The 19,232-nt window shown below is 46.5% G+C and overlaps 1 protein-coding gene across 1 annotated transcript in view; it reads right to left on the bottom strand.

Annotated features, from left to right (window-relative positions):
* The window catches only part of RALA (RAS like proto-oncogene A), a 111,736-nt gene extending 100,258 nt beyond the window's left edge, over nt 1-11,478 (bottom strand). Inside the window, exon 1 of the mRNA XM_073630526.1 lies at nt 11,084-11,478. The gene's annotated coding sequence lies outside the window, so the exon portion shown is untranslated. The remainder of the gene's footprint in view (nt 1-11,083) is intronic.
* Nucleotides 11,479-19,232: the final 7,754 nt, after the last annotated feature.

Raw genomic sequence — 19,232 nt, 5'->3', positions numbered from 1 at the left:
GATAGCTCAGGAGGAACCGTAGTTGAGAATAGCTTTCCCAACATGTTAGGCTTCATGTATAGGGGACATTTTTACAACCTCTCCTGAACGATTTAACTTGACAGATAGTAACCCATGTTTAAAAAGTCTGTTTTGCTGCGTTTAGTGTCTAGAAGCATTTAAAATAAAAATAAATTGCCAAAAAAAAAATTTTTTAAATACAGCTTACCTGTAAAATCATTTTCTTGAAGTACATCACGGGACACAGAGCAGCATAATAATGACTAATTGGGTTATACGCTACCTTTAGGTGATTGGACACTGGCGACCAATAGTAAGACGGTTCCTCCCATATAACCCCTCCTATACAGGAAGTATCTCAGTTTTGTAGCAAGCAATGATGATCCCAGAAAAGAGGGGAGGGACCTCTGTGTCCCGTGATGTACTTCAAGAAAAGGATTTTACAGGTAAGCTGTATTTAAAAATCCATTTTTCTTTCTCGTACATCACGGGACACAGAGCAGCATAATAATGACTAATTGGGATGTCCTAAAGCAATGCACCTGAGGGGGGGGGGACACCATATCCCTAAGCCCAATGGGCCAGAGACTTATAAAGCTGCCTGCACACGCTGTGGCCAACATCCACCTGGTAAAACCTGGTGAACGTATGAACTGAAGACCAAGCGGCCGCTTTTCAAACCTGAGCCATAGACGCCTGTTGGCGTACTGCCCATGATGCACTAACCCCTCTAGTGGAGTGTGCTTTTAAATCCGAAGGTGGAACCTTGCACCTTAATCCATACGCCTAGATAATAGTCTGGCGAATCCACCTGGATATAGTTGAACTTGTTGCCGGCTGTCCTTTTTTAGGACCTTCCGGCTGGACAAAAAGGCAGTCAGTTTTCCGAAAAGAAGCCGACATCTTTAAATAAACCTCCTCACCACATCGAGCGAGTGAAGTGACCTTTCCTCCCTAGTTTTAGGGTTTGGAAAAAAGGAAGGCAGAATGATGTTCTGATTCAAATGAAATTTGGAAACTACTTTAGGTAAAAAATGCGGACAAGGGCGCATGACCACTCTGTCCTGATGAAGAATCAAAAAAGGTTCTTTACAAGAAAGGGCGGCTAATTCTGACACCCTCCTAGCTGAAGTTATAGCCACCAAAAAGACCAATTTCCTGGTTAATAGGACAAACAGGATATGCCCAATAGGTTCAAACGGTTGACACTGTAAAGCCGACAGGACCAAATTTAGATCCCAGGGACATAAAGGTGACTTAACCGGCGGCCTTAGGTGCGTTAATCCCTTAACAAAGGTACGTACCAAAGAATGGGATGCAATTGGCCTTTGGAAAAAACGATAAGGCCGAAATCTGTCCTTTAATTGTCCCTAAAGCCAGCTTCAAGTCTACTCCTGCTTGAAGAAAGGCCAGAACTCTTCCAATCGTATACCTACGAGGGTTCCATTTCCTTTCTTCACACCAAGAAATGTATGACTTCCAGACTCTATAATAGATAGCTCTAGAAACTGACTTTTTAGCATTTATCAGAGTAGACAAGACTGAACCCATGACACCACGGTCCTTCAATATTCTGGTCTCAATAGCCATGCCATCAAATTTAGCCAACGTAAAGAAGGATGGAATATGGGTCCCTGAGACAACAGGTCTGGACGGCACGGAAGGACCAATGGGTCCCCCACTACCAATTTCACAATCTCCGAGTACCAGGATCTCCGAGGCCACGCTGGGGCCACTAGGATCACTGGCTTTCGTTCTTCCTGTATTCTGCGTAGTAAGTGCGTCAGAATTTGGATCGGAGGGAAAGCATATATCAGAGAATACTGATGCCAAGGAACTACTAACGCGTCTAGCCCGACAGCAAGCGGATCCTTGGTCCTGGATACAAACCTGTCCAGTTTGGCATTGAATCTGGATGCCAGCAGATCCACATCTGGGGTCCCCCAGTGTTGACAGATCTGTAGAAAAACTTTGGGATGCAGGGACCATTCCCCTGGCAACAATTTCTGGCGACTCAAGAAGTCTGCCTGCCAATTGTCCACCCCTGGTATAAATACTGCCGAGAGAAAGGGCACATGCTTTTCTGACCAAGTCAATATGTAGTTTACCTCTATTTGGGCTGCCCGACTCCTGGTACCTCCCTCGTGGTTGATATATGCCACCACTGTGGATTTGTCGGACTGGACTCGAACAGGGAGCCCCCGTAACCTGGACGTCCAAAAACGCAGAGCCAGACGAGTTGCCCGAATCACCAATAGATTGATGGGCAAAGTCCTTTCTGCCTGGGACCATATTCCCTGGACAGACGCCTCCTCCAGGACTGCTCCCCAACCCAGGCGACTGGCGTCTGTAGTTACTACCCTCCAGACTGCTGGTGGTAAAGATTTCCCTTTTCTTAAATTGCTGGTTTTTAACCACCAAGAGAGGCTCCATTGTACCTGTGGGGATAGAACCATAGGACGATCTAAGGTTCGAGCAGACCTGTCCCAGGCTCCCAGAATGCTGTTCTGGAACACCCTGGAGTGTAAATGTGCATATGGAATTGCATTGAAGGATGACACCATTTTGCACAGCAACCCCATGCACAGCCGCATAGAAGGTCTTGGTTCTTTTTTCACCTTCTGGACGAGTTCCACTATGGAAGCGACTTTTAAGAGGGGGTAAAAACACCCTTTCTTGGGTGGTGTCCAAGACCAGACCCAGATACACCAAGGTCTGGGTTGGGCAAAGGGATGACTTGTTCACATTTAGAATCCAACCCAGGCTTTGCAAAATCCACACTGCTTTTGACACGTTTTGGATCAGGATGGTGCAAGAGCAATCCCTCAAGAGAAGATCGTCCAGATAACCTACCACGGAGATCTTCTGGGACCTTAGGAACGCCAATACTGGGGCCAGAATCTTTGCGAAAGCCCTGGGGGCCGTGGCTAGACCGAACGGCAGTGCCACATATTGAAAAAGACGGCCCTCTACTGCGAAACGCAGAAACCTTTGATGTGGACCGAATATTGGTACATGAAGGTATGCGTCCTTGATGTCTATGGACGCCAAATAATCTTCCTTTCTCATAGATTTTATTACTGAATGAACCGACTCCATACGGAAGGATCGGACGTCTTCGTGCGGAACCTTGACGATTACCCCCTGCTTCAGCAGATGCTGCAAGGCTAGGAATAGGCATTTCTTTCTCTCTGGATCTGACGGGACCCTTGAGTACAGAAAACTGCTTGGAGGGATCTCCCGGAACTCTATTCTGTAACCCCGTGTTATGGTGGAAATAACCCATCTGCCTTGGACCAGATCTTCCCATGCATCCAGAAACAGCCAAAGCCTGCCCCCTACCCGTGAGAGCGGGGGCGTCCCTTCATAAGGTTGACTTGGAGTTGGACTTGGCTGGCTTTTGGTTCCAGGGCTTCCTCTGCCCCTGAGTTTTTTTAAAACCTGACGGCTGAGGCCATCGATACCGCTTGGGGGAAGAGGCACTAGGACCTGGAGCATTGGGAATCTTATAAGAGGGTTGCTTACCTCTCCTCTTAGTAGGGAGCAGAGCACTTTTTCCTCCAGAGATCTTTTGGATATATTTATCCAGATCTTCGCCAAACAAGCGTTCTCCATGAAATGGAATGGCTGCAAGTAGCCTCTTGCATGGCGTCTCAGCAGATCAGTTCTTTAGCCACAGAACCCTGCGCATATGTACGGACAGTAACGCAAAACGAGACATCTGTTGAATTGAGTCTTTCAATGCATCCACTGCAAAACATAAGGCATGAGGAAGCTCCGACAATTCCTCGGAAGGTCCTGACAAGGCAGGTTTTTTAATAACCTTTTAACACGGTCCTTTAGGGATTGACAAATCCCAATGGCTGCAACTGCTGGTTGAACTGCTGCACCAGCCACCGCAAAGAAGGCTTTAAACAAGGATTCTAGCTTTTTATCGGCCGGATCCTTATATACCTGGGCATTATCCACTGGACAGGTTAAATTCTTATTCACTGAAGAAATGGCGGCGTCTACCAAAGGTGTACCCCATCTCTTCCTGAACTTTTCCTCCATAGGATATAAAATAGAAAATCTTTTTTGGAAGCAAGAATATCCTGTCAGGATGATCCCAGTCTGCGTAGATCACCTGCTCCAATAATGGATGCAAGGGAAAAGCCTGGAAACCTTGCGGAGGTCGTAAAGATCCCAAAGTAGAGCAGGAAAGTCCAGACTCCTGAACCGGAGGTAACTTAAACCCAACTCGTACCATCTCAGTCAGAGATTGGATAAACAATTTCTGGGAATGGGAGGCTGAAATTGTTTTTTCCAAGCCCGAGTCCTCAGCTGAGGATTCATCAGCCTCTCCCTCTTTCCGGTCTTTCATGGCCACCTCCTCCAAATCCTCTGCCCACTCTGGATCCAGATCATCTGGAACCATTTGGCTATAAGAGTCCTGGGGCTCTAGTGATTCTCCACTTGTTCCAGGCTCAGGAGAGGGAGATCTATTACGTTTCTCTCCTCCCTGTGTTACAGCAGCAATCATGCCAGCTATCTTGCCTTCAAGGCCTGCTAATGCCGATGCCAAATCATCCTTACTAACATAAGCAGAGGCAGGAATATTGATAACTGGGTATCCTCAAAAGAGCACCCTTCCCACAATCAGACACCCCCACCGCGCCAATATCTCTAAATACCTAATTCAAAAAATTAGTGCTGACCAGTATTATACGGTGAACACCAATATCTCTGAATCCCCAACTCAAAAATTGGTGCTGACCAGTGTTACATGGTAAACACAAAATAAAAGTGAAAACGTAAAAGTGAAAAAAGCTACCCCTTAAAATTATAAACCATACATACAAATTATTTAGTTCTACATGCCACTGATGACCCAATGATCACCTAAAGGCATATAGAATAAATATGGGGCGCTAAAGTAATGTGTGACCAAAATTCTGTGTTAGCACAATAGTGGTGAGACCCTCCTATTTGAGTTTGTGTCTAGCACGTAACAAATAAGTAGTGCTATCAATCCAAAAATCCAAATAACAAAATCTATTAATTATATTTATCTGTATCATACAAGTGAAACACTATGTGAAATCACTGCACTCCATGCTGTGACATATCAAAACATCACATAACATATATATCAGATCCATCCAAGAGGAACTGCTTGTGACCACCTTTAGTGTAATATCAGCTGCATACATTCAAGTGTCTTCGTGTGTCTTCCACCTCACCCGTGTTCAGTGAATCACACCCTCCAGAAATGCACTCACCGAATTACAATGCCAGCACTTTCATGCAAGGCAAAAAACGCTTGTTTTACCACACTCAGGGGTAAATGGAATGATCGGTGTCCAGGAGGATAGTTGTTACATAGATCAATCACAGGCAGCCTATAGGGGGGACAGGGAACTCCTCACTCACCAGCCCTGTGCCCGCACATCACACACTGACCTCCTCACCAATCATATTTCCGCCTCCTCTTCTGCTTTCACCACACTGGAAACTCCAACTAGTCCGTACACCCATCCGCCTGCACCCTTTGTGCGCCGCCTCACTCTGAGTGAGGCGGCGCACAAAGGGTGCAGGCGGATGGGTGTATGGACTAGTTGGGAATATAACTAATAGTAACACATAGAAATTCCCAAAGGGAGTACTCACCATCCCAAGCAGTAGGGCCTGTTTATCAGGTCCAATCTTCCCCCATCATGGCGGGTAGTGACTCTGAGGACCTTCAAGGACCGGGTCCCCCATTTTTTGGGGGCCACACCCTTGGACCTGTAAAGCACCCTTCTGGTTTACCTTGGGCAAGTTATGACCAGGAATACCAATTTAACAAGGGTCCAGTGCCATATAGGACACATTACAAGCAAAACCTCGCTCTTGAAACCGAGGCTCGGGTACCATCCACTTTAGCTTTCTTATGCCATCCGAATGGATCCGATTATAACATCCTTACTAGGACATTATTTGAAGAATGTGAAGAGCTTCAACAGCCATGACCATCACCTTCAAGACACTGGTGAAAAAACTGAGGTACTTCCTGTATAGGAGGTATTATATGGGAGGAACCGTCTTACTATTGGTTGCCAGTGTCCAATCACCTAAAGGTAGCGTATAACCCAATTAGTCATTATTATGCTGCTCTGTGTCCCGTGATGTACGATAAAGAAATGAAAAACGCCTGTAAAGGAGATGCAGCAAAAACGCTAATTACTGCATTTAGCCACGTTTAGAAGCATTTGGCGCATGAAATGCCTGTAAACTCACCTTCTGGATGCATTTTTTTGTGTTCCAAAAAATGCCTCTAAGCTGAACTGCCTAGAAACAACTGCAAACGACCCTGTGTGCATGTACTGATAAGGTAACATAGAGGAGAGTTCAGGGGCAGTTGAAAAAAACTCCCAACTGCTCCTAAACGTCCGTTTACCAGCAGCAGTGTACATGAGGCCTTAAAGGGGTTGTACAGGTAATTTTTTTTTTTATTTAAAATAACAAACATATCATACTTACCTTCACTGTGCAGCTCGTTCTGCACAGAGTGGCCCCGAACCTGGTCTTCTGGGGTCCCTCGGCGGCTGTTTCAGCTCCTCCCCGCAAGCATTTACCACCTTAATGCGAGCTCCCTCGCATGGTGGTGAGTGCTTGCGGGCGCGCTCCCGTGATACAGCCGGCGGCTATAGCCGCTCGCTGTATCACTCGGCCCCGCCCCCCGGCACGCTGCGTCATTGGATGTGATTGACAGCAGCGCGAGCCAATGGCTGCGCTGCTTTCAATCCATCCACTGCAGCCAATCAACGACCAGGCTGAGCTGCAATGAGGACGAGCAGCGAAGATTCGAGGCGTCAGGTAAGTAAAACGGGGGGGCTGGGGGCGGCGGTACTGTCAAAAGTTTTTTCACCTTAATGCATAGAATGCATTAAGGTGAAAAAATTTTTATCTTTACAACCCCTTTAATGGACATTTAAAAAAAGTTGTTTTCAATCTTTAGAAATCAGTTGCAACTTGCTAGTATTAAAATAATACCCAAGAATACCGCCATGAAGGTTCAGGCACTTTCTGTTATGGGTTGACAATGCTCTGTCTCAGTTTTAAATTGCTCTGCTGTTTTGTCTCCCAGGGCTCAAATAACAGAGATAAACACTGCATGAATGTTTGTGTTATAACAACTCATTTATCTCAGGAGCAGGCAATTAAAAAAAATAAAAAAATACTGCATGCATTAATAATTTTTTTTTTGTGTGTGTGTTTAATGCATTTTTTTTACACCTTTTTTCACCACAGACCTCCAGCTGCAGGAGGAAGTTAAACATTTAGCCCGGGTTCACACCTATGCGAATTAGAGGTGCGTTTCCGCACCTCTAATTCGCATAGCAGGAGAATGTGACTGGCTCCCTATGGAGCCGGTTCACATATCTCTGGGGCGGCTGCGGTGCGCACTGCACAAAAACGCTGTGCGTCTTTGGCTGCGTTTCAGGGCCGAATTCAGGCATAGAATCGGCCCTGATTCGTCCCTGAAACGGTGAACAGGGACGCACAGCGCTCCTGTGCGGTGCGCAGCGTATTATGGTGTGAACCCGGGCTTAGCAGTGGTATTGCCAATACTGCTAAATGTGACAGTTTCAGTTTAGAGATCCTGGTTGTCAGGGAGTCGGGACCCGCAAGCATCCTAACAACCAGTGAGTGACACCTTCCTGCCCTGCTCATTCAGTTATCAGCTAGGGATTCCCAGCTGACAGATGATTGTAAACAAAAGACAGTTGCAAGGGGGTTCCCCAAAATCCATACCAGGCCCTTTTGGTCTGGTATGAATTTTAAGGGGAACCCAGTGCCCAAAAAAAAAAAAAAAACGCCTGAGGCCCTTCTCCACATATCTGTACCAAACCCTTATCACAGCATGCAGCCTGGCTGGCCAGGAAAAGGGAAGGACGAGTGTGCAGCCCCCATTCCTGACCTATACCAGGCAACATGGGTGTTACCTTTCCACAGGGTGCACCCCCCTGGCAAAGCACCTTTCCCAATGTTGAAGAGGACAAGAGTCTCTTCTCCCACAACCCGGGCCATGGGAGGGGGGGGCTTATCAAAATACAGAAACGCCCTTTAACAATAAGGGGGCTGCCAGATACCGCCCCCCACAAGTGAATTGGGGGGGCAATCGCATAATTTTTTTTTTTAAAGTGCTTGTTACGGGAACCCTAGCCATAAGTTAGCATTTAACCCTTGTAGTTGCAAGGGGAGCCCCAATGCAAGGGATTTTTTTATTCTTTTTTCCGGAGTTCAGCTTTAAAGCAATTAAATTTAACGTGCATGTATGAATGCAATGCACCAAGACAGACCATTGTAAATTGGCCCTTAGGGTGTACTTTAAATGACTTTGTATATCTGAGATGTTTCTCGCCATGGCTTACAGGGCAAGCCCGATACTGAAGCTAAATGGGGGCACAGAAAAACTGAAACTCCCCTGACAGCCAGTACACTATTTCAGTGCTTGAAGATTCAGAGCAATTCATTCAAAATCCCTTTGAGGCATAAAAACGCGGACAGTATTATTGTGCTGCTAATATTATAGAAGCCTGATCACAACATATGAAGGTCACATACTACAGATAACAAATGAAGCATGACTCCCACTGATTTCCACACTGGTTCTGCATCATTGGGAGAATTCCTATTTACTCATCCAAGCTTACACATAAATAGAACATCGAACAGAAATCCTCCAGTAAAAGGAATCATTAGAGGCATAAAACAATATGGCCAGGGAGCTGATCTATAGCAACAGGACACCCACTCAAACTTTCCGATTGTTCACATATCTCGCCAAAGCTCTACAACTGTCCCAAAATGCCTTGGGTGGTAACCGAAACTTAATAACATGGATTTCACAGAGGAAAAAGAAGTGCAACGGAGATAATGACTTAAAGGAAAAGCCCTAAACATCAAGCTGCACCACACCCCAACAGAAGGCCTGCAAGATTTCAAATACAAGATACTAACCCAGAAAATCCACAGTCTAATATTTCACACCAATGACAAAACACAGATGCAATGCAGTACTATATGGCATCATTCAAAGAAATATGTTCCTTACATTTACTGTGTGTTTCCATATTCAACACATATAAAAGCATTTGCCATTATCACTTGGTATGTAAAGGACTTCAGACTCAATAGAAAGTGTAAGCAATGTTAACTGGATATACAGTTACATTTCAATTGCATGTACTATAGGCATAGAGCAGCCATTCTCAACTATTTGACCCCAGAAGAACCATTGAAAGAACGTTCAGGTGTAGAGGAACCCCTGCTAAAAACAATTCATTGTTAAATTGGTGGACAGTGAGAAGAATGTCCCCTTTACACTGGTGGACAGTGAGCAGAATGTCCCCTTTACAAATGGTGGACAGTGAGCAGAATGTCCCCTTTACAAATGGTGGGCAGTGGGCAGAATGTCCCCTTTACAAATGGTGGGCAGTGGGCAGAATGTCCCCTTTACAAATGGTGGGCAGTGGGCAGAATGTCCCCTTTACAAATGGTGGGCAGTGGGCAGAATGTCCCCTTTACAAATGGTGGGCAGTGGGCAGAATGTCCCCTTTACAAATGGTGGACAGTGGGCAGAATGTCCCCTTTACAAATGGTGGACAGTGGGCAGAATGTCCCCTTTACAATGGTGGACAGTGGGCAGAATGTCCCCTTTACAATGGTGGACAGTGGGCAGAATGTCCCCTTTACAATGGTGGACAGTGGGAAGAATGTCCCCTTTACAATGGTGGACAGTGGGAAGAATGTTCCCTTTACAATGGTGGACAGTGGGAAGAATGTTCCCTTTACACTGATGGACAGTGGGAAGAATGTCCCCTTTACACTGATGGACAGTGGGAAGAATGTCCCCTTTACACTGATGGACAGTGGGAAGAATGTCTCCTTTACAATGGAAAACAGTGGGAAGAATGTCACCATTACATTGGTGGTCAATGGAAAAGGTCCTCTTTACATTGGTGGTCAGTGGGAAAAATGTCAAGCCAACATTGGTGGTCAGTGGGAATGATGCCCCCCTACATTGGTGGTCAGTCCTACACTGTTGGTCAGTGAGAAAAATGATACCCTTACTATGGTGTTCAGAGGGAAGAATATCACCCCCTATAGTGATTGGCAGTGGCAGGAATGCCCCGTACATTGGTGGCCAGTTGGAGGAATCCTGCCCAATTTATTGGTATCCATGAGAAAAATGCCCCTTACACAAGTGGTCAGCAGGAAAAATATCACCCTTACAGACAGCTAAAAAGATTATTGAGATCATGCCACTGTCTCTTCTTAATAGAGACAATGACATGATCAAGTATAGTATACAAGCACCATCAAATGGGAAGGCAAGCAGCCACGCTCAAGGAACCTCTGCCCGGAAAACATAACCTTCCATGGAACCCCAATTGAAAATGGCTGACATACACACTCGTCAAAAGTAGTTTTTCTATATAAATCAGCTGTGCAAGATGGTTTGTTTAAGCATACCACACACATTCAAATCTGATTCACCAACAAGTATGTAGTGCAGTGGCCCTCCTGATTGGTTGAGGTGGGCCATCAGCTATTAAGTGGATCTTTACACAATTTTGCTAAATCTATAGCAGGTTGTATGGTCAGATTGCAATGTGTATGGTGAACCTTAGAAAACTAGAGACAAAAGGTGATCAGTTGCCCATAGCAACCAAATAGTAGTTGCTACGGGCTCCTGCACCCATCGTCTCAACTCCAGACTTATTACATGTATGGGTGTTGAAGTCAGTGCTGTCACATCATACATACATAGAGATCTTACATACATACAGAGATCTTACATACATAAAAATCTTACTTACATATAGATCTCTGCCTTGTAGTGTTCATTCCCCATCATACACATCCTATATGTATAGTATAGAGATGCCCATCAGGCAGTGTATGGAGATGACACATGGTATGGAGGCTCCAGCCTGTCCCTGCAATGTCTCCCCAGCCCTGATCAGTCCATGGAGTACGTCCTATATATAGCAGACAGGAAGCGGACATTGCTTGTCAGTGATGGCACACACACATACAGTCGTGCAGCACTCACCTCTGTGCTCCTGGTCCAGTGTATGCTGTGTCCCCACACACGATCGTTCCTCCTTCCCTGTCTCCACACCCCGATCGGGGCCCTGCTCTCCCCCCACCGATCCTGCCTCCTCCCTCCCCTCCCTTCCTCCTATTTCCTCTTCCTCCTCTGGCTGGCCTGTACGATTCTCTATGGAGGGGATGGATCCGATGCGGGGGCCAAGGACGCGGGCTGTAGATGGTGTCCTATGGGGGCCCAGATCAGGCCAGCAGCTGTGTGTCTGTATGGGAGTCCTGGAGAAGGAGGGGGAGGGTGTTACTGATGATGATGTTGCTATTTGCAGTGAGCTCAGAGCTCTGACCCGCCCGCTGGTTGCTCGGTGTGTATGGACGGTGGTGGGGAGGACTAGGCGGACAGGTTAAGTCACCGATCAACAAGGCTTCATGTGTACAACTTCTCTGCTAGTCGTGCCAGAGCCAAGGAGCCTGATCATTCCTGGAGGAGGGGGAGATGGGGGGACTGGTCCATAGGACTAGGTCTGCAACAAGGGGCTCTAAACTTTTCACTTCCAGGACAACGTCCTTAGAATTATTCATGGGACAAAAAAAAGATATAAATCAATAAATGATGATTGCGTTTTACTTGGATCTTTTCTGCACTACAGGATTAAGAACAAAATAAAAGGATCTTCATTAAAAGCTAAAGTCCTCCACTGACATCGAGGGTCCCCACCTGAGCCCCCCTTACATCAAAGACTTCCTTAGGAGTCCCCTGTACATCAGAATCCCCATCAGAGCCCAACTAACATCAAAGACCACCTTAGACCCCCCCCTTTTATCAGGGTTCCCATCAGCCCCCCTTAACATCAGAGACCACCTTAGACACCCCCCCCCTTGTATCAGGGTTCCCATCAGAGCCCCCCTTACATCAAGGTCCACCTTAGACATCCCTCCTGAAATCAGGTCCCTATCAGAGTCCACCTCAGATGTTCCCCCATATATCAGGGTCCCCATCAGATCCCCCTTACATCAGAGACCTCCTTAGATGCCCCTGCCCTTATATCAGGGTTCCGATTAGAGTCTGCCTTTGGGGCACCCCTTACATCAGAGTCCACATTAGAGCCTCCCTTACATCAGAGTCCACATTAGGAGTCCCCCCTTACAGCAGGGTCCCCACCTGAACCCCCCTTACATCAAAGTATGCCTTAGGAGTCTCCTGTACATCAGGATCCTAATCAGAGACCACCTTAGACACCCCCCCCTTTATCAGGGTTCCCATCAGAGCCCCCCTTAATATCAAAGACCACCTAAGACACCTCTATTACATCAGAGTCCACCTTAGACATCCTTCTTTAAATCAGGTCACCATCAGAGTCCACCTCAGACATTCCCTCATATATCAGGGTCCCCAGCAGATCACCCCTTACTTCAGAGACCTCCTTAGATGCCCCCGCCCTTATATCAGGGTTCCCAGATGCTGCCTTAGGGCCCCCCCTTACATCAGAGTCCACATTAGGAGTCCTCCCTTACATCAGGGTTCCCACCAGAGCCCCCTCACATCAGAGACCACCTTAGACATCCCGCCTTATTTCAGGGTCCCCATCAGAATCCCCTTACATCAGAATCTGCCATAGGGCCTCATTCTACATCAGATTCCCCATTGGAGCCCCCCTTACATCAGAGTATTCCTTAGCGTCCCCCCTTATATCAGGATCCTCATTCAAGCCCCCTTCATTCCCTATCAGATTCCCTATCAGTAGTTTGCCCCTACCTTGATTACAGTGTGGCTGTGGTTCATGTAGCAGCAGAACAGGAGTCGGGAGACTCAGGTATGAATGTAGGATGCTTTGACCTCCTGCTGGGGTAAGCAGGAACACCGGCATGCCTAACAACCAACTGACTTAGGCTGGCCATATGTTATACAATGTTCCTTTAGATTTACCAAAAACCATATAATATGAGGTCAAACCTAAACACTTTAAATTTGTATTCAATCAGGCAGGCCCTTGCACTACATAGTTAAAGGAAATTAAACAAAAAAAATGTATAATGTATGACCAGCTTTAGAGAAAGACAGCGGGAGATAGAACATGTTATTAGGTGTGGACCACATGCAGTCATGTAGCAGGTGGGATTTGGCCTGCGGACCATAGTCTGGAGACCCCTGGTCTATAGTCCAGTCATCAGCACTCCAAGGGGCCTTTCAGAAATTAATTGCAAACATAAAGCCAAGATGCCAATGTTTTAGGACCTTGCAGGGTCTCCTTCTTCAGGCCAACTGAATCAACAAGTCTCACTAAGGAAGGGAACCCTGCTAGAACCTGTAACCTTGGCATCTCATTTACAGGAAAGTGTTAAAGTCTAACCTAATTAAAAAAGTTTTTATTTTTAAATCAGGTCAAGGATTGTGACAGTCAGTGTAAAGGGTCCCTTGTGCTGCTGGCTGAAGTTTTAGTTAAAATCTCCTGTCCTCTGATCCCTCCCACACCCCCAGAATTAATCTTCTGGTGTTATGGGGGTTAATATGAGCTGAGGGACCTGTCATATACACACCTCAAGATTGCTGACCATACCCAACCTTTCCGCCCACCACCTCCATTCATAGAAGCTGTACTGTAGCTTCCATAAATGAAACAAGATCTATGAATGGAAGACACGTTAATGAATGAAAGATCTACCTCCTAATATCCCTTGTGCTGATTTAAAAAAAAAAAAAAAAACGTTTCCCCTAAACTTTAGCAGTGGACAGTGGAGTCTCCAGCCAATCTTTACATCAGTGTTCCCTTGGAGAGATCTCTCATTGCATCCTGTCCCCAAGCCAAAAGCTCTGTAAATTGCTCTGTAAAAGCTTGCTGTAGCCATTCCTCTTATACAAGCTGAAGCCGGCGTGAACAAAGCCTTAGACCAGTCATTCTCAACCAGGGTTCTTCCAGAAGTTGGTAGGGGTTCCTTGAGCTATAGCTGATCGACTTCCCATTTGCTGGTGCCTGCATAGTTCAGGGTATAACGCCATTTAGAAAAGCCAGCAGCCATGACGCCAATTAACTTTTTAGCTGTCTGAAAGGTTGTAATTCTGACCACCATGGTGGGGGGGCACATTCTTCCCACTGAGCACCAATGTAAGTAGGATCTTTCTTTACTGACCAACAATGAATTGGTTTTGGCAGGGTTCCCCAGAGACCTGGAATCCATTGCAAGGGTTCCTCTTGGGTAAAAAGGTTGAGAAAGGCTGCCTTATGCCCCGTACACATGAGCAGAATTTCCATCAGAAAAATCTTGGATGGTTTTTCCGACAGAATTCCGCTCAAGCTTGGCTTGCACACACACGGTCACACAAAAGTTCTCTGAACTTTCGACTGTCAAGAATGCGGTGACGTACAACACTACGACGACCTGAGAAAATGAAGTTCATTGCTTCAAATTGTTTCCAAGCATGCATGATTTTTTGCGCGTCCTAATTGCATACACACGATCGCATTTTTGGATAGGAACTTTTCCCGACCGAAAAATAGAGAACATGCTCTCAATCTTTTGCTGGCTGGAATTCCGCCAGCAAAAGTCCGATGGAGCATACACATGGTTGCATTTTCCGACCAAAAGCTCTCATCGGAGTTTTGCTGGCAGCATTTCCGATCGTGTGCACGGGTTATAAGACAGTTTTTTAAAGATTTTCTCCCTTCGTCTTTCAGGACAGCACTTGGAGAGAGCGCAGCTCCACCCACTTTCCCAGGAAACACTGCAGTCAGTTTCTTTAAAGACCGGACACTTCCACCATGGCCTCAGTTGTAGTGTTTCCGCCGCCATGGTGGAAGCGCTGCAGGGAACCAGGGGTGTGCTGCGCTTCTCCAGGTGGTGAAAGTATGGGGCATACCGGTTGAAGTTGCTTTTTTCTTTTCAGAAGACAGCCCAGCATCCTCCCTTACGTGTGGGGGATTCTCTGGCGCCCCCTCCTCTTCATGCTCGGCGAGAGCCAGGCTGCTGTGGGTCCCGCTCCTACAGACCGGCGGCAGGGCTGTGGAGTAGCGAACGGCGTCTGCTCTGCTGTACCGCACGCCTTCCGGGTTCGGATGACGAGCAAGTCATTCCGACCGGGGGCGGGGCCTCGAGCAGCGCAACGCGGCTTCCGGTTCCGGCCGCTGGAACGCAGGGGGAAGGGGCAGTCTCTTTGGCTGATGTAGTTTCCGGCCCTCACAGCGGTGAACGGCCCGGGAAAATCAAATAAAGGAGCACAGACGCCACTGTAGTTGTCAGCAATGGAGGACGATCAGACGGCAGTGACAGGAGCCACACCAATCAGCCAGGCCCAGGTAAGCAGGGACATTGGTTGCTGTTGTGTTCTTACTCTATGGGCAGTTGTTATATATATATAGATATATATTTATATTCCCTTCCTTAAAAAAAAAAGGGGGCCTGCAAATCACTTTTCCTGAGTACTAGTAGAAGGATAAGTGATTGATTATTTGGTTGAAGGTGGATCTGTGGGGTGATTCACCGGCTGTGTAACAAGACATAGGGGTTAAAGGGTTAACTTCCCTTGTGGGTTTCTGTGTTCCTTTTGTACAGCATGTAAACTGTTTAGTGAAATATGGTTCAGCAAATATCTTTTTTTCCTTTGGGATATTGCAGAAGGCTAAAGAAAAGACCAAGCATGTCTCCCCTATTGTTAAAAGGAAATGTCCGTCATGTAAAGGGTTACTGAGGGATTCCTGGACCAAAATATTATGCAAGTCATGTATTGCAGACTTAGTTAAGGAGGAGACAGCTCCTGCTAGTCCTGCGACTCAGCAAGGGGAATTGCTGAGCTCTTTCAGGAAGGAACTGGCGCACACCTTTGAGTCCTATTTCAGCATCCAGAGGGGGCAGCGACTCAGAGGAGGAAGAATGTAACGCTTTACTAAACTCTGACGAGGAAGCGGAAGAAGAGAATGAAGCTTCTTCTTCTTCTAGGTACAAACTATCCCTTAAAAAAAAAAAAAAAGGTAGATGATCTACTAAAGACAATACACACTACCCTTAACATCACAGAGGATAAAACTCAGCTATCCTTACACGATAGGATGTTTCAGGGCCTTGGGGAGGAAAAACACAGAGTTTTTCCAGTACATAAGTTTCTATCATAAACCATTAAAAGGGAGTGGAAGGATCCAGAAAGAGCCCCTTTCTTTTCTAAATTCCTCAAGCGGACATTTCCGTTTGACGAGGATAGCTCGTCAAGAAACCAAGACTTGACGCAGCGTTTTCCTAGGTATCAAGGAATACTGACCTGGCGTTTGAGGACATGGGTATCCTTAAGGATACCATGGATAAAAAGGCAGACTCCCTATTAAGGAAGGCATGGGATTCATCCTTAGCAAATTTGAAACCAGCCATGCCTTCAACGGTGGTAGCCAGAAATCTGGAACACTGGCTGGAGCAGCTGAAAGCTCATATTGAGGCGGGGACGCCTCGTAAAGATCTGCTAGATACGCTCCCGGTGTTATCAAAGGCGGTAGGGTATATGGCAGATGCCTCAGCAGAATCAATCAGAATGTCAGCCAGATCCACAGCTTTGATAAACTCAGCTCGCAGGTCTTTATGGGTCAAGACATGGACAGGGGATACTGCCTCAAAAACAAAGTTGTGCGGTTTACCCTTTGAAGGTGATCTGGTGTTTGACCCTGGGCTTGAAGCTATACTTGACAGAACAGCTGACAAAAAGAAGGCTTTCCCTATAAAGAAAAAGGTGATTCCGCAAGGCAACAAGAATTTTTGTGCTTTTCTGAAAACCCCAGATACCAAAGAGGCAGGCTATAAAAGGCCTTGGAAATCTCAAAGAGGGAGGGGCAAGTCAGGAGTACTATTTCGCCCCCCGACCACAAACACAAAAACCCAGTGACTGTCATCCAACTGTGGGAGCAAGGTTACAAACCTTCTTTTTACAGTGGAAGACTATAACGAACAGCCAGTTTATCCTCAAGACCATTGTAGAGGGTTACAGGCTGGAATTTTCTCAACCCCCACCTGTGCATTTTTACGTAACCCAGGCTCCCGAGACCCAGAAAAGTCTGTAGCAATGACAGATATCTTGAGAGAATTGATGCTACAAAAGGTGATCATGCACGTGCCCCCCGGGGAATTAGAACAGGGGTGCTATTCGCACATATTTCTGGTGAAGAAGCCTTTGGGAAAATTCAGGCTCATTCTGAACCTGAAGATTCTCAACAAGACTATCAGGTACAAAAAATTCAAAATGGACACAATATTCTCAGTGAGGAGTCTCCTGACCCCAAGCTGTTTTATGGCGTCCATAGACCTGAGAGATGCATACTTACATGTGCCAGTGGCACCAACATCTCAGAAGCACCTAAGGTTTGCAATAAAGTTGGGGGAATCAACCCTACATCTCCAGTTCAGAGCTCTCCCTTTCAGGCTGTCATCCTCTCCGAGGATTTTCACAAAGATCCTGGCAGAGGCCTTAGCCCCACTCAGAGTAGAGGGAGTATCAGTCCTACCCTATTTCGACGATCTACTAATTTTTGCCAAAACAAGGGACCTATTAGTGAGGGATCTGGAAAAGACAATGAGACACTTTGTAAGTCTCGGATGGATAATAAACAAGGAAAAATCCAACTTGATTCCGTCACAGACAATACTATTCCTGGGCTATACTATAGATTCCATCCAGGAGAGAATCTTTCTCCCCAAGGAGAAAATAGAGAAACTTCAGGGTGCGGTAAAAAAGACACAGACAAACATGCCAATCTCCATAAGAGCAGCTATGTCGGTTTTAGGGCTACTCACTGCGACTATACCAGCAGTGCAGTGGGCACGTCTACATACAAGGGAGCTCCAGCAGGCAATTTTAATGAATTGGTCCTATGGGGAGTCCCTGGAAAAATTAATAAAAATGCCTCCGCAGGTTCAGAGGAAGCTTTGGTGGTGGAGAAGTCACTCAAACCTGGACAAGGGTCTACTCTGGGGCTTTCCTTTGGAGAAAAGACTAACAACAGACGCAGGTTCCTGGGGTTGGGGCGCCCACCTGGACGAGCAGATGGCTCAGGGGAGTTGGACAGACTGGGAAGCCAGAAGGTCCTCCAATTGGAGAGAACTAAGGGCTATTCTCCTAGGACTATGGGCCTTCGAGAAAACAGTCCGGGACCATCATGTTCAAGTTTTATCGGACAATGCCACAGCGGTAGCATATATATCAAGGCAGGGAGGAACAAGGAGCAGGACTCTACTATCCTCGGCACTCCAAATTCTAGCCTGGGCAGAAAACAACCTAAAGTCCATAACAGCAATACATCTGAAGGGAGATTTGAACCTTCTAGCAGACTTTCTGAGCAGAGAAAGAGTACTAGAAGCAGAATGGAGTCTGAACACAGGAACATTCCAAAAATTAACAGAAAGATGGGGGGTACCCCAAATAGATCTTTTTGCATCCCAGAAGAATACAAAAGTAGAGGCCTTCTTCTCACTAAACAGGCAGGATCAGGCGAAGGGATTGGATGCATTAGCACATCCGTGGAACTTCCAGTTGTGCTACGCCTTCCCCCCCTTTCAGATGATTCCCTTGGTCTTAAAGAAGCTACAAAGAGAGACCACGAGTATGATTCTAGTGGTACCTTTTTGGCCCAAACGAGCTTGGTTCGCAACGATACAGAGGATGGCGGTGGAACCTTATTGGGTGCTTCCACTGCGGAAGGATCTCCTAACGCAGGGTCCCCTTCATCATCCAAATACCGAGCACCTCAGGTTGACAGGGTGGTTACTGAGGGGCAGATGTTGAAGAATAAGGGCCTTTCAGATAAGCTGGTCTCTACCCTGCTGAATAGTCGTAAGGAGGTTACCAGCGCCATCTATTTCAAGACGTGGAAGCGATTTAATAGCTGGTGCACGGATAAGAAATTGTTCCAGTACTAGAATTTCTCCATGAGGGAATGGAGATGGGGTTGGCAGCTAGCACCCTAAAGGTGCAGGTAGCTGCATTGTCGGTTTTCCTTGAGAGACAATTATCTAAGGAGCCGCTCATTATTAGAGAGCTAGGCCAATACCTTTTAAGTTTTTTCCTAGATAGGACCTGTCTGTGGTTCTGCAGGGTCTAATCAAAGGGCCTTTTGAACCTCCAGAGGAAGCATCAATCAGGCTATGGTCGCTAAAACTAGTCCTGTTAGTAGCAGTAACTTCAGCTA

The sequence above is a fragment of the Aquarana catesbeiana genome, linkage group LG05 (genome assembly GCF_042186555.1).
Source record: "Aquarana catesbeiana isolate 2022-GZ linkage group LG05, ASM4218655v1, whole genome shotgun sequence".
Taxonomy (NCBI): domain Eukaryota; kingdom Metazoa; phylum Chordata; class Amphibia; order Anura; family Ranidae; genus Aquarana; species Aquarana catesbeiana.
The sequence above is the reverse complement of the archived record's forward strand: the minus strand, read 5'-3'. Positions and strand labels throughout refer to the sequence as shown.